This window comes from Osmia lignaria, chromosome 7 (assembly GCF_051020975.1).
Source record: "Osmia lignaria lignaria isolate PbOS001 chromosome 7, iyOsmLign1, whole genome shotgun sequence".
Lineage (NCBI taxonomy): Eukaryota > Metazoa > Arthropoda > Insecta > Hymenoptera > Megachilidae > Osmia > Osmia lignaria.
Window position 1 is genome coordinate 60,001 of NC_135038.1, and position 16,710 is coordinate 76,710.

Consider the following 16,710-nt stretch of genomic DNA (forward strand, 5'->3'; position numbering starts at 1 on the left):
TCAGAGACCTTTTTTGTAGGAAATTAAGTTTCCTACGATTCATGTTCAATGAAATTTTTTGATCAGATGCGTAGTTTTCGAGATATATCGAGATATTTAAAAGTTCCGAAGCCGCACCAACATAATAAAGATGCAGACACAACGTGGCCCCTTTCTTTTGGATAACTCTGCACTATTCCGAGCTGAAAATGCCACTTCCAGCTTAGCTGTGCAGAAGAACAACAAGAAGAAGAAATATCTCGGAATATGTCCGTAAGGCCCCTTTCCTTGAGCTAAACCGGCAAATATCTCGGAAACGATGTGAGCTATGGCAAAATGTTAAGAATCCTTTTTTGTAGGAAATAAAGTTTCCTACTATTTATGTTCTATGCTATTTTTTGATCAGATGCGTAGTTTTCGACATATATCGAGATATTTAAAAGTTCCGAAGCCGCACCAACATGATAAAGATTCAGAAACACCGTGGCCCCTTTCTTTGAGATAACTCTGCACTATTCCGAGCTGCAAATGCCACTTCCAGCTTAGCTGTGCAGAAGAAGAACAACAAGAGGAAGAAATTTCTCGGACTATGTCCGTGAGGCCCCTGTGAAGTCGCAGTGTCCTCTCTCTCACCGAGTCCTCTGCGCACTTGTATAATTATCTCTAAGCTGCTGATTAGGTAGAGGTTCTTACTTACCTTTCGCTGGGCGCGGATACCTGTAGAGATGAGTCGTCTTGGTTAGTGGAGTCGGTAGGGTAGATGGTCTAATTGAGGTTCACGCACTTCCGATCACAACAAGTGTTTATTTGGTTCGAGTACAATCTTTAACTTGCGCGCGCTTTACGAATGAGTTTTGCTCTGTCGGATCCCTGAGTTCCGTAGCAGAGTCGTACTTCGCGGATTTAGGTGCGCGTCTTAGAATTGGTATCTCGGATTTCGCTAGACGAACTGGCCGATTCCGAACAGACTTCGCGGATCGCTTAGGTGATCTGATCACTACAAATTCTGGGGTTGCAAAAATTATACTGTTCTGTCTACACTGGTTCTGTACTGGTTCTGCGCGATATTGGATTTGGGGGCGAGCGGGCTTGGTCGCGTTATTATATATTGATGAGCGAGGTCAATCGTTTGGTTGTCAGTTCGAGTGAACCACCTCGTTCGGCTTGTCAGCGTTCTTGCGATACGTTGGCCCGAACGAGCTGCTCACTCAGACTTTTCGGAACTATGAATTCGAATAATGAAATAAGAGTTTAAAGAATGTGGATAGCGAAATGAGGGTTCCAAGAATGCGTCACAGGACGTGACACCTGGCCGCCTAGATTGTTGCATATCGGTACGATATCAACAAGTAAATTTGGAAGAGAAAAGAGAGAAGAAAAGGAAAAAAAATATTATTTCACTTAAGCCATTGTGTCATCCGAATTCGTAGTTTGTGTTTCCATGCGTTAGGTGCATTTTACAATTTTGAGGTATGTGTAGCTACAATATTTGTTAATTGACATAAATTCGTTGTGCTGGGTACCTTGTACTTTGCGGTTCGGTGTGTTACAAAGAGTAAATGGTTTTCGGGTGGCCATTTACTTCCCTCCCCGCTGAGATTGGCGATAGGGGCGCTCAACAGAGTCATGGTGCGTGTGCTGAATAATGTCGTAGACCGACACTTCTGGGCTTCTTTTGTTATTAAATTTTAGAATTTGGATCTTTTAGAATGGAGCTGATGTTTGTTAGGTCGTCTATTGCGGGAGGTATGCGCTGAGACAGCGGATGTCTCGAATGCGCTGGTTCTGGGTATTGTCAGGTGCTCTGCGCCTTGTGGTTCTTCGTAACCCCGTACGCTTGGTGGGGTGTTTGGTATATAGTGTAACGTGAAACGTTATCACGTGAATATGTTTAGAGTGGTGTGGCGACACTGCCATGGAAATATTTATCGATAGTCTATTGTATCGATATGTCTTGAATGTTCTTCGAGGACCTTTGTATCGATGGTCATAAATTAAGAGCGAAATTCGAACATCGTCTATGCATACCCTTATATAAATAAACAAAGAGTAAATTGTAAACCCCTCGACGTGGGTGATAGAGCTGAGAGAAGGCCGGAAGTCCAGAGAATGGAATAATTTCACTTGGAAAATTCCTAAAAACTAATTTATGATAGACCATAGCTAATTCGTTGTTTTCGACCAAGTCACGAACGGTCCTTAAGGGTTACGAAGTCTTTTTCGATATCCTGTCTTTTCATGCACTCTAAGAGGGTCGTAAATTTCCTCAAGAGTTGCTTTGGCAAGTACAAGGTCTTGTCGTTTCCTAATTTCTCTGGGTCCCACACTTTCTCTTAGCACATGTGCGCTGCAACGTTCTAGCGTCTTGGCGGAGCGCCTCCACTTCCACGCGCTTGAGGGTGGACCACAGCCAGGAGAAGGGGCCCACACGAGACGGGGTGGACTCCTCCACCATTGGACGAGGGATGATCCTGAGGGAGGATCCAGGATCCACCAAGGAAGGGGCATCGACCGACAACGCGCGAAGATCTCCTCCGCCAAGCGCAGAATTGTCAAAATGATTTTGTCACTCGTTACGGACAAGTCGTTTTCGCACAGAAAGTTCTAAGCCTTGTTAACACAAAGTCAAAGTTCTGTTTTAAATTGAATTCAAAATATTAAAGTACTCAAAACAATAATAACAGTTTACTATTTTGTATATCCGCGCCTTGAGAGCGGAGCGCCTCTGCGCTCCACGGACTGTCACACCTGCACCTAAATCCCCGAATATCCCTATTTTCCGCGACGGACACGCAACAATAGTCTTGTTTGGTGAGTAGGGTCGTCACTTTGTAATTCTCTTTCTTGCACTTCGTCCAGTTAGCGAGTATATTATGGATTTGTTTCCTCCAATCCGGGATGTGGTCCGCTCTTGGGTACGTGGTGGTCTTCCCCCCCCCCTTTTTTTTTTCTTTTTTAATTGTGGTGTATTCCATTGCAGCGCGCGAACGGGGTATATACCCTGTACCGTGGCCATATAAATGTTAAATATCGTCTGGCCGTGCAGCGGTTGAGGAGGGATTATCGCGGCTATCTCAACGACCTTTTGGACTGGGATGAGGACCGCGTCCTCGAAATTGCCCCCCTTTTCGAAGAGAGGCCGGCGGCGCTGCTCTGCCCGGAAAAAGAGGGGAACCTAATACTTGTACATCCCAAATTCAGCCTTAAGTTTATATATTCTCTTTGTTATGTTTTATTATTATGTTTTATTATCTTATTATGTTTTATTATCTTATCATGTTTTATTATTATGTTTTATTATCTTATCATGTTTTATTATTATGTTTTATTATTATATATATATCTCTTTTTGTCTTTTTAATATTGCTACGACTATATATATGTTTTTATTGTTTCCTTGAATAAACCTTCTTTTCTTTTTATTTTGACCTTGTTTGTGTTCATTTATACGTGTTCCTGTCTTCTTTCCTGAATTCCGAGATTTTAGTTTAGTTCTTCTAGTGTAAAGACTTGTATCTGCTTTTGCTTTATTGGTTGTGGTACCGGTGGTTTAACTGTAGGTGGTTGTAGTGGGACGGGTGGTAGCGTTCTCCATTTCAAAGTGTTTGGTTGTTCTATTTTTATTTCCTTTAATTCGATGTCCTCGTTTCTAGTTAGATGTCTTTCCCTTGGAAGTTTTTTTGTGTTTTTGTTGTTCTTTAACGTCACCAGTAAATATGTGATTGAGCTGAAGATGGCTCCCAGTAACTGTATGGACCATCCATATAGTGTATGTAGCGTATATCCCCTTATAATGGTGTCAATTATTAGCTTGCAGATATGAATGATTATGAGAATCATTATTACTGCCGAACTAATTGAACCAAATTTGATGAATTTTTCCACGAATTTATTCCACGTATTTTTTGCGATATGAGATAGCGTGTTCTCTGTAAAAAGATTATTGATTAATCCTCCTTGTACGCTTTCTTCTCCTAGCATGCCCCTCGCTATTGTGTTCAGCAAGGCTGATTTTTCTAGGGGGAACATAATGTGCTGTTGGAGTTCTTGGAGGTCTTCTTGTGAATAAATTCCGCTTGATGCGAATGAATTTATTTCTTTGTATTCCCAGGAAATATTTGTATTAGGTTTTAGAATTCCTGGGTTTTGCGCTTGTCTTGGTGTTGGTGTTAGTGCTATCCAATTGTTGTTTAGTTTGTAATATTGTGGAATAATTGTGTTACATTCTATCTGGGTCCCTGATTTCATTAGTATGTGTGTTTTGGGTGTTAGAAATCGTGTTTGGTTCCCGGAGGTTACTGGTAACTGTGTGTAGCATTTGTCCGTGTGAAGTAATTGCACTTCTTTTGGCGTGCATTTTATGATGTGTACCACCTCCCCTGCGATCCTAGCAATGTATCCCGGTTTTTCCATTAGATTATACGCAAATTCGTCTGGTGAAATAGAGGCTATGGATAGGGAATTATAGATTGTTCTTTTTTCTAGTTTGCATCTTTCGTTTAGAATGTCTAAGTATAAATTTTGTATTTGAGCCCTGAAGTGTTTTTCTACGTATACGAATTTTGAGTTAGTGTATGTAAGAATGTCTAGGTTTAATATTTCTTTTGACGGTTGTACGTCGTTATCGAATAGTATATTGTTTCGTGTTCTTTCGTATATAATTAATTTTGGGTGTTCGGTTTTCGTTAGTATTCTGTTGCAAGTTTTGATATCTCCTTTCGCTGCTAGCGCGAATGAGATGTCGGTTGTTCCTATTGTGTATAATGTTTCGCGATTGTTAGATGTTAGTTTTGTTACCAGACCTCGGTATAATACATCGTATTTAGTTTTAAAACAGTCTTCTTTCGGTAACGCTGACCAGAAGGTATGTCCTCCTTCCATGTCGATACAATGTTCATCCGAAAATTTACAAACTGTTCCCGATGCTAAGCGTAATTTATCGTTATTAAGACTAACTTGCGCGGTGTATTCTATTAGCGTAATCTTTATAAGGCCCTGTACATATACTTTATTCCATGTTCCGTAGCTATCGGAATAGGACGCTCCTGTACATGAGCTTTCTATTGCGTTTCCCGCGAGACTTATTCCTACGGATTTTGTGGAGTTTACTTTTAAATTCGCGATTGTATGAAAGATGTCGTATCTAAATATTCCGGTATTATGTATGGATTTACAGTTTTCATGGCTTATGTCTAGAAGGTATTCTTGTATCGCGTTTTCTACTGGTACTAAGTGGCTGAACATTCCGCATCGAAAGATTGTGCGTTGGATCTCTATTTTACATTGTATGATTGGGACCGTTCTGTATTCCGCTAATTGTAGTAGCCGTATTGTGGTATTAGTTATGCTGACGTCTGCATGGTGGAAGTCGCATTCCCCGGTGTCCAGTAAAGAATATGTCGATACGATCGGGTTGGTTGCGCCGCAATCGAATCCGATTATTGCTTGGCTAATTTTGAATGTGCTGATATAAATTAATAGAATTAACTTCATTGTCGGCTCTTTCCTAGAAAGAAGGCTTATGTTATTTCCTGTGCTGTTAAATGCTTAGTTTGTTCGCGTGAACTGTTTTTGGCTTTCCTTTGTAATTGATTGTTATGTTATTGTTATCCCCTATTTTTAGTATTTCGTATGGCCCTAAGTACCAATCTTTTTCTAATTTTCCCGGTTTGGGTTCCTTGAGTAACCATACTTTGTCTCCGGTTTTAAATTCTACCGATTTAATGAATCTATCGTAGTATTCTTTTGATTTCATTTTTGAGTCTATTAGATTTTCGCGTGCCATACTAGCTATATCTCTCATGTTTTTTATCAGGTTTTCCAAATAATCGTTATGTGTAGGTAGTTGTTCTGATCTCTTTAGAGGTTCAATCGAAGGTAGCCTAGCTGGATAAGCGAAAACCAGTTCATGCGGTGTGAATTTGTGACTGGAATGGATGCTTGTGTTGTAGTTGAATTGTGCTAGCTCTAGAAGTTCATCCCATTCACATTTTTTTGTTGAAAATTTTTTTAAATATTCGCAAAGTGGATGGTGTGCCCTTTCTAATGATCCGTTTGATCGAGGTGAAAAAGATATTGTTTCGATTTTTGAGAATTTAAATCTTTTTGCAACTTGTTTCATAATTTTGCTAGTGAAATTTGTTCCTCTATCTGTAAGTACTATTTTAGGTGAGCCAAAAGTGCATATAAATTTTTTTACAAAAGCATCTGCGACTGATTCTGCTGTCTGATCTTTTAAAGATACTGCTACTAAAAATTTCGATAATTGGTCTTGTATGGTTAAGATGTATTTATTATTATTTTTTGTAACGTTGAGTGGGCCGACTATGTCCATCGCGATTTTATCGAAAGTTTTTACTGGTGTATCTGTTATAACCATCGGTTGTCTAGTTTTAACTCTTTTTAATTTATTTCTTTGGCATTCCTCGCACTTTTTTATTCTGTTTTGAATATCTTGTTTTAGATTTTCCCAAAAGAATTTGTCTTTTATTCTATTATATGTTCTATTTACGCCTGAATGACCTCCTAGTTTTGTAGAGTGGAGTTGGTCAAATATTTTATCTCTGTTTTCAGGTTCTACGTATTCGATACTGTTTAAGCATATTATTATTTTAATGTTTGTTTTATTGAAGGTGTTTTTTAATATTTCCTCTATTTCGTGCCAGTTTATATTTAGTATTTTAATGTCTTTTGAAATGCTGAAGATTTTTATATTTTTCCGTATAAGTAAATCTTTTAATGTATTAAATAATTTTATCAAATTTTGTTTTATTATCTCCGATGATGCTGCTACGTTTAAGCATAAGATAAAGAGTTTTTTATTATTTACTTCTATTAATTCAACTTCGTTTTCGGACAAATTGGGGTTTATTTTTATGTTCTTGATTTCCATTAGCGCGTTGGTGTTTTTGTCTAGAGGTATGCCTTGTTGAGTAATTATTTGTACGATGTTATCGTTTCTAAATTGAATCGAGTTTTTTGAGTAAATTAGATTTTTTTGTTCCTGTTCTTCTATATTGTCTTTTTTTCCTTTATTTTCCTGTTTTTTGTGCTTAGTCGTTCTTCCCTTATTGTTGCTATTCGAAGTTGCCTCTTGGTCTAACGGTTCCTGGATCTTTTTCCTTGGTCTACTCCTTCCTCTTTTGATTTTGGTATGATTGTCGTTTGGGGCTTCTACTTTATCTTGACTTGGAATTTTTACGGGTGTCGATTTTTCGCTGATTTCTTTCTTTCCTTGCGCTCTTGTTGTAACGGAAATGTGTACGTTGTCCACCGGATTTCTCGATAATGCGTCGGCGTTCACGTTTTGCTTACCCGGTTTATATACTATATTGTATTCATAATCTGATAATTTTAATCTCCATTTTTGTACTCTAGTATTATTGTCAGCTGTTTTTAGCCAAAGTAATGGTTTATGATCTGTAACTATTGTAAATTTATTCCCGTAAATGTAGTTTCGGCATGTTTTTATCGCGAACATTATTGCTAGAGCTTCTTTTTCGTAGGTGTCGTATTTAATTTCGGCTTCTTGCAATACTCGTGATGCGTATGCAATTGGTTTATCTTTCCCGATTTCTCCTTGTGATAATACTGCACCCAGAGCGTATTTAGATGCGTCTGTCGTAATAACGTATGGTTTTTCGAATTGTGGATACTGTAGAATGGGTGCGCTGCATAATATTTCCTTGAGTTTTACGAAAGCGTCTTGCTGTTCCGTGTTCCAGGAAAATTTAGTGTCTTTTTGCAGTAACCTCGTTAAAGGTTTTGCAATTTTTGCAAAATTATTTATGAATCGTCTATAGTATCCTGCGAGTCCTAAGAATTCTCTTATGTTCTTGACGTTCTTAGGAGTAGGAAATTTTTGGACAGCTTCTGTTTTTGCTGGGTCGGGTTTTATCCCTTCCCCACTTATTATATGACCTAGGAAGCATACTTCTGATTTAAGAAATTCGCATTTTTCGGGTTCAAGTTTTAATTTTACTTCTCTTAATTTCTGAGCGACTGTGTTGAATCTCATATTGAGTTCCTCTAGGTTTTCTCCAAATACTATAATATCGTCAATAAAGACAAAGCAGATTTTTCCAATTGAGTCTCCTAAAGCTGTATTTATTACTCTTTGGAAGGTGCGTGGCGAATTTCTTAATCCGAAAGGTAGGACGTTGAATTCAAATCGTCCTAGTGGATGTATGCTGAAAGTTGTTTTGTGTATATCCCTTGGGTTCATTTTGATTTGATGGAAGCCTGATTTTAGATCTATTACATGATATACTTTTGCTTGTCCTAATTGATCAAAAATTTCGGTTATATTTGGGAGTAAATATGGATCTGGAATCGTTTTTTCGTTTAATTTCCTATAGTCTATCACTAGTCTCCATCTTTTCTTCCCTTCAGCTGTTTCCTTCTTCTTGACTACCCAAGTTGGAGCGTTAAAAGCGCTTTTTGAGTGTCTGACAAAACCGTTTGCGATTAATTTCTCCGTTTCTCGTACTGCAGTTTCTTTTAATTTATGTGGCAAGGGAAATTGTTTTACATATACGGGTTTCTCGTCCGTTAGGTTAATTTCGTGTTGTTCCGTATTGTAGGACTCTATTTTATCTCCTTCTAACCAAAATATGTCATTATTTTTATCGATCAGTTCCCTCATTATGGCTTTCTTGTCCTCAGATAGGTTTCCTAGTCGAATTTTTTCTAATAGTTTATCCCGTCGGTTTTCCGTTTCTCTGCTTTCCGTCACAATACTGTTTTCCTTATTTTCCGTAAGACTGATTGTTTCTACTTCTAATATTTCGTTTTCGTTTATTTCTGGTAGGTTTTCTGTTTTTAGGGATCCTTCCAGTATATCTTCTACGTCGTATGAGGCATAGTTATATTTGTTTTCTAAAAGGTCGGTTTCGTTTTTGAATTTGATGTTTGTATTTTCGTCTACTTTGGTTAGAAATTCTGTATAATCATATAAATCTATCTCGCACATTTCTTCGCTTTTATCGAGTACTGTATTTATATTGTTTATTATTTGTTCTACATATTCGTTATCTGTTTCTAGATGTTCTGCCAGGTTTGATGGCGTCATGTATTCTGTGTTTACTGTTGTGGTTTGTTGTTTGTCTGTTGCATTATCTAGTCTGAGATATTTGCAGATTTAGCTCAAGGAAAGGGGACTCACGGACATATTCCGAGATATTTCTTCTTCTTCTTGTTCTTCTGCACAGCTAAGCTGGAAGTGGCATTTTCAGCTCGGAAGAGTGCAGAGTTATCCAAAAGAAAGGGGCCACGGTGTGTCTGCATCTTTATTATGTTGGTGCGGCTTCGGAACTTTTAAATATCTCGATATATCTCGAGAACTACGCATCTGATCAAAAAATATCATAGAACATGAATAGTAGGCAACTTATTTCCTACAAAAAAGGTCTGTTAACATTTTGCCATAGCTCGCATCGTTTCCGAGATATTTGCAGATGTAACTCAGGGGAAGGGGCCTGACGGACATATTCCGAGATATTTCTTCTTCTTGTTGTTCTTCTTCTGCACAGCTAAGCTGGAAGTGGCATTTGCAGCTCGGCATAGTGCAGAGTTATCTCAAAGAAAGGGGCCACGGTGTGTCTGTATCTTGATTATGTTGGGGCGGCTTCGGAACTGTTAAATATCTCGATATACCTCGAAAACTACGCATCTGATCAAAAAATATCATAGAACATAAATAGTAGGAAACTTCATTCTCTATAACAAAGGTCTCGTAACATTTTGCCACAGCTCGCATCGTTTCAGAGATATTTGCAGATTTAGCTCAAGGCAAGGGGCCTCACGGACATATTCCGAGATATTTCTTCTCCTTGTTGTTCTTCTTCTGCACAGCTAAGCTGGAACTGGCATGTGCAGTTCGAAATAGTGTAGAGTTATCCCAGAGAAAGGGGCCACGTTGTTTCTGTGTCTTTATTATGCTGGTGCGGCTTCGGAACTTTTAAATACCTCGATATATCTCGAAAACTACGCATCTGATCAAAAAATATCACAGAGCATAAATAGTAGGAAACTTAATTTCCTACAAAAAAGATCTCTTAACATTTTGCCATAGCTCGCATCGTTTCCGAGATATTTGCAGATTTAGCTCATGGAAAGAGGTCTCACGGACATATTTCGAGATATTTCTTCTTCTTGTTGTTCTTCTTCTGCACAGCTAAGCTGGAAGTGGCTTTTGCAGCTCGGAATAGTGCACAGTTATCTCAAAGAAAGGGGCCACGCTGTTTCTGTATCTTTATTATGTTGGTGCTGCTTCGGAACTTATAAATATCTCGATATATATCGAAAACTACGCATCTGATCAAGAAATTTCATAGATCATAAATAGTTTTTTTGTAGGAAATTAAGTTTCCTACTATTTATCTTCTATGATATTTTTTGATCAGATGCGTAGTTTTCGATATATATCGAGATATTTATAAGTTCCGAAGCAGCACCAACATAATAAAGATACAGAAACAGCGTGGCCCCTTTCTTTGAGATAACTGTGCACTATTCCGAGCTGCAAATGCCGCTTCCAGCTTAGCTGTGCAGGAGAAGAACAACAAGGAGAAGAAATATCTCGAAATATTTCCGTCAGGCCCCGTTCCTTGAGCTAAATCTGCAAATATCTCGGAAACGATGCGAGCTATGACAAAATGTTAAGAGACCTTTTTTGTAGGAAATTGAGTTTCCTACTATTTATGTTCTACCATATTTTTTGATCAGATGCGTACTTGTCGAGATATATCGAGATATTTAAAAGTTCCGAAGCCGCAACTACATAATAAAGATACAGAAACACCGTGGCCCCTTTCTTTGAGATAACTCTGCACTATTCTGCACTGCAAATGCCACTTCCAGCTGAGCTGTGCAGAAGAAGAAATATCTCGGAATATGTCCGTGGGACCCTTTTCCCTGAGATGAATCTGCAAATATCTCGGAAACCATGCGAGCTATGGCAAAATGTTGAGAAACCTTTTTTGTAGGAAATTAAGTTTCCTACTACTTATGTTCTTCGAAATTTTTTGATCAGATGCGTAGTTTCTCAGATATATCGAGATATTTAAAAGTTCCGAAGCTGCACCAACATAATAAGGATACAGAAACACCGTGGCCCCTTTCTTTGTTATAACTCTGCACTATTCCGAGGTGCAAATGCCACTTCCAGCTTCGCTATGCAGAAGAAGTAATATCTCGAAGTATGTCCGTGAGTCCCCTTTCCTTGAGGTAAATCTGCAGATATGTAATGTACATTTAATAACAATATCATTAGCACTATATCTACATTAGATATTTAATGTAGACTTAATAACAATATCATTATTACCATATCTACATTAGATATAATGTAATATACTGATTCCTTCTCACAGATCAATGTACATCTAATAACAATACCATTAGTACTATATCTGCATTCGATATAATGTAATATACTTATTCGTTCTCACAGATCAATGTACATTTAATAACATCATTAGTACTGTATCTACATTAGACATGTAGTGTACGTTTAATAACAATATCATTATTACCATATCTACATTACATATAATGTAATATACTGATTACTACCCACAGATCAATGTAGACTTAATAACAATATCATTATTACCATATCTACATTCGATATAATGTAATATACTGATTCATTCCCACAGATCAATGTACATTTAAAAACAATATCATTAGTACTATATCTACATTAGATATGTAATGTACATTTAATAACAATGCCATTATTACCATATTTACGTTAGATATAATGTAATATACTGATTCGTTCCCACAGATCAATGTACACATAATAACAATATCATTAGGACTATATGTACATTAGATATAACGTAATATACTGATTAAGTTCCACAGATCAATGTACATTTAATAACAATATCATTATTACCATATCTACATTAGATATAATGTCATATACTGGTTACTTCTCACAGATCAATCTACGTTTAAAAACAATATCATTAGCAGCATATCTACATTAGATATGTAATATACATGTACAAACAATGCCATTATTACTATATCCGCGTTTGACATAGTGTAATATACTGATTCCTTCACCCAGATCAATGTTCGTTTAATAACAATATGATTAGTACTATATCTACATTCGATACAATGTAATATACTGATTCCTTCCCACAGATCAATGTGCATTTAATAACAATATCATTAGTACTATATCTACATTAGATATGTAATGTACATTTAATAACAATATCATTATTACCACATCTACATTAGATATAATGTAATATGCTGATTCGATCCCACAGATCAATGTACATATAATAACAATATCATTAGTTCTATATGTACATTTGATATAACGTAATATACTGACTCATTCCCAAAGATCAATGTACATTTAATAACAATATCATTAGTACTATATCTACATTAGATATGCAATGTACATTTAATAAAAATATCATTATTACCATATCTGCATTAGATATAATACAATATACTGATTCCTTCCCACACATCAATGTACATTTAATCAAAATATCATTAGTACTATATCTACATTTGATATAACGTAATATACTGATTCATTGCCACAGATCAATGTACATTTAATAACAATATCATTAGTACTATATCCACACTAGATATGTAATGTACATTTAATAACAATATCATTATTTCCATATCTACATTAGATATAATGTCCTATAGTGATACATTCCAACAGATTAATGTACCTACATTTAGTACCAATGTCATTATTACCATATGTACACTAGATATAATGTTATATACTGATTACTTCCCACAGATCAATGTTCATTCAATAACATTATCATTGGTACTATATCTACATTCTATGTAATGTAATATATTGATTCATTCCCACAGATCAATGTACCTACATTTACGACCAATGTCATTATTACCATATCTACACTAGATATAATGTAATATACTGATTCCTTCCAACAGATCAGTGTACATTTAATAACCACATCATTATTAACATATCCACATTGGATATAATGTAATATACGGATACATTCCCACAGATCACTGTACATTTAATAACAATATCATTGGTAGTATATCTACATTCGATATAATGTACTATACTGATTCCTTCCAACAGATCAATGTACATTTAATAACAATGTCATTATTACCATATCTACACTAGATATAATGTAATATATTTATTCCTTCCCACAGATCAATTTACATTTAATAACAATACCATTAGTACAGTATCTACATTAGATATGTAGTGTACATTTAATGACAATACCATTATTACCATATCTACATTAGATATAATGTAATATACTGATTCCTTCCCACAGATCAATGTACATTTAATAACAATATCATTATTACTATACCTACGTTAGGGATAATGTAATATACTGATTCATTCCCACAGTTCAATGTTCCTTTAATCACAATATCATCAGTACTATATCTACCTTAGATATAATGCCATATACAGATACATTCCAACAGATCACTGTACATTTAATAACAATATCATTGGTACTACATCTACATTCGATATAAGGTAACATATTGATTCATTCCCACAGATCAATGTACATTTAATAACAATATCATTGTTACCACATCTACATTAGATATAATGTCATATAGTGATACATTCCGGCAGATCAATGTACCTACATTTAGTACCAATGTCATTATTACCATATCTACACTAGATATAATGTAATATACTTATTGCTCCCCACAGATCAATGTACATTTAATAACAATATCATTAGTACTGTATCTACATTAGATATGTAGTGTACATTTAATAACAATACCATTATTACCATATCTACAATAGATATAATGTAATATACTGATTGCTACCCACAGGTCAATGTACATTTAATAACCATATCATTAATACCATATCTACATGTGATATAATGTAATATACTGATTCATTCGTACAAATCAATGTACATTTACTAACAATATCATTGTTACTATATCTACATTAGATACAATGTCATATACAGATTCTTCCCCACAGGTCAATGTACATTTAATAACAATATCATTACTACTATATCTACATTACATATGTAATGTGCAATTAATAACGATATTATTATTATCATATCTACATTCGATATGATGTAATATACTGATTCATTACCACAGATCAATGTACATTTAATAACAATATCGTTATTGCCATATCAACATTTGATATAATGTAATATACTGATTCATTCCCACAGATCAATGTACATTTAATAACCATAACGTTAGTACTGTATCTACATTCGATATAATTTAATATACTGATCCATTACCACAAATCAATGTACATTTACTAACAGTATCATTAGTACTATATCTACATTCGATATAATGTAATATACTGATTACTTCTCACAGATCAATGTACATTTAATAACAATATCATTATTACCACATCTACATTAGATATAATGTAATATACTGATTCATTCGCACAGATCAATGTACATTCAATAAACACATCATTAGTACTACATCTACATTAGATATGTAATGTACAATTAATAACAATATCATTATTACCATATGTACATTAGATATAATGTCATCTAGTGATACATCCCCACAGATACGTAAATATAATAACCATACCATAGGTACCATATCTACATTCGATATAATGTAATACACTGATGGATTGCCACAGTTCAATGTACATTTAATAACAATATCATTATTACTATATCTACATTAGATATAACGTCATATACAGATCCATTTCAGCAGATCAATGTACCTACATTTAATACCAATGTCATTATTACCCTATCTACATTATATATAATGTAATATCCTGATTATTACCCAAAGATCAATGTACCTTTAATAACAATATCATTAGCACTATATCGACATTCGATATAATGTAATATACTGATCCATTCCCACAGATCAATGTACACATAATAACCATATCATTAGTACCATATCTACATTCGATATAATGTAATATACTGATGGATTCCCACAGATCAATGTACATTTAATAACCATATCATTAGTACTATATCTACATTCGATATAATGTAATATACTGATCCATTCCCACAGATCAATGTACATTTAATAACAACATCATTATTACTATATCTACATTAGATATAATTTCATATACAGATTCATTCCCACTGATCAATGTACATTTAATAACAATATCATTAGTAGTATATCTACGTTACATACGTAATGTACAATTAATAACAATATCATTATTACCATATCTACATTAGATATAATGTAATATCCTGATTATTACCCAAAGATCAATATACCTTTAATAACCATATCATTAGTACTATGTTACGTTGCGCGTTGCGTGCGCGCGCAACGTAAAAGAAATATATACACGAAAATATATTTAATTCTTATCTTTGGGCGATGAGAAAGGTATCGCTGCCACCAGTTCTGACCGCGTATGACGCAGAATCGTCCTCTACGGTCAGAACGAAATTAAAAGACGGAAAATTTACATAATATTTATTTCCGTTGGGTTCGTCAGCGCTCTGGGTCCCATACGGGTCCCTCCTTGAAACCTTGTGTTGGTATGCGTGGATTTAAAATGTAATATGATAAAGGAGATGATACAAAATGGAACTTGAAAGAAATGTGAATGGAATTTAGTGTGCAAAAATAAAATAATTTAATTCAAATATAACTATCGAAGCTAACAGAACTGAATTTTGAAATGACTAATTGTTTGAATACTAAAATGATTCTATTAGATTTCTGTTAATCACTGTTAAGTAAATTCAATTGATAACAATACCGTTTGAACAAGGGTAAAGATGCTTATCCTATTGTACGTTAATAATATAAATGAAAATCGGAAAAATGTCTAACTTTTGGTTTACAATGAGAGCTTCTATTGTAATTATTACACGTATTTGAGATGTGAGAAATATATGGTTAACGTAGGACGACTGCCTCGACCTGATATAATGAAAAATCAAATTTTAGGCGGTTTCTATCCGCAAGGAAACGACCTGAATGAAGAGACTCTTATAACCCCAGAAAGGGCCTTACAGATCGTCCCTGATAAAATATCTCGCAGTCGAAACAATCGTCACCCACACACGTTCGCGATGATTGAAAAATACGGAATATTAAAATAGCGAAAAATAATATAATCGGTACCTGACTGTAGAAACGAGACGATCTAAAATGAAGAGACTCTTATAACCCGTAGGCTTAATAGATCGCCCGTTTTGCCGTGTCTAAATTGAATATTAATGCCGTGCTCGACAAATTAGTACAGAACAGGCTTACCGTGAAACTGTAGAATGCAATACAAGATGAAAAATCGCTCTGAGATCGCTATGTTATCGCTGAATAATCGCTGGTTAATCTGGAACACCAAGAAAGGTTGAGAGATCTGTGGCGGCACTTCACTTGTCGCGCGCCCGTTTGTCGTTTGTTGCAAAATTAATTAGACGAACACAAGACGATTACGCTCTTCGGAATAATATAATAATAAACGCGAGTGAATTTAATACGAAAATTACGCGAACAACGGATTAAAAGAAAGAGAAAAGATAGAGGTTTAATAGTGTGAAATGGCTTTACGTGCGCGTCTCTGAGTTCTTGCCGCGTATCCGGAATTTCACTCTCACGACACTCTGCCTAATCCGTAGGTCTTGCCGCGCAGGTAAATAACAACGAAGTACGAACGACAACTCTATCTCTAGACGC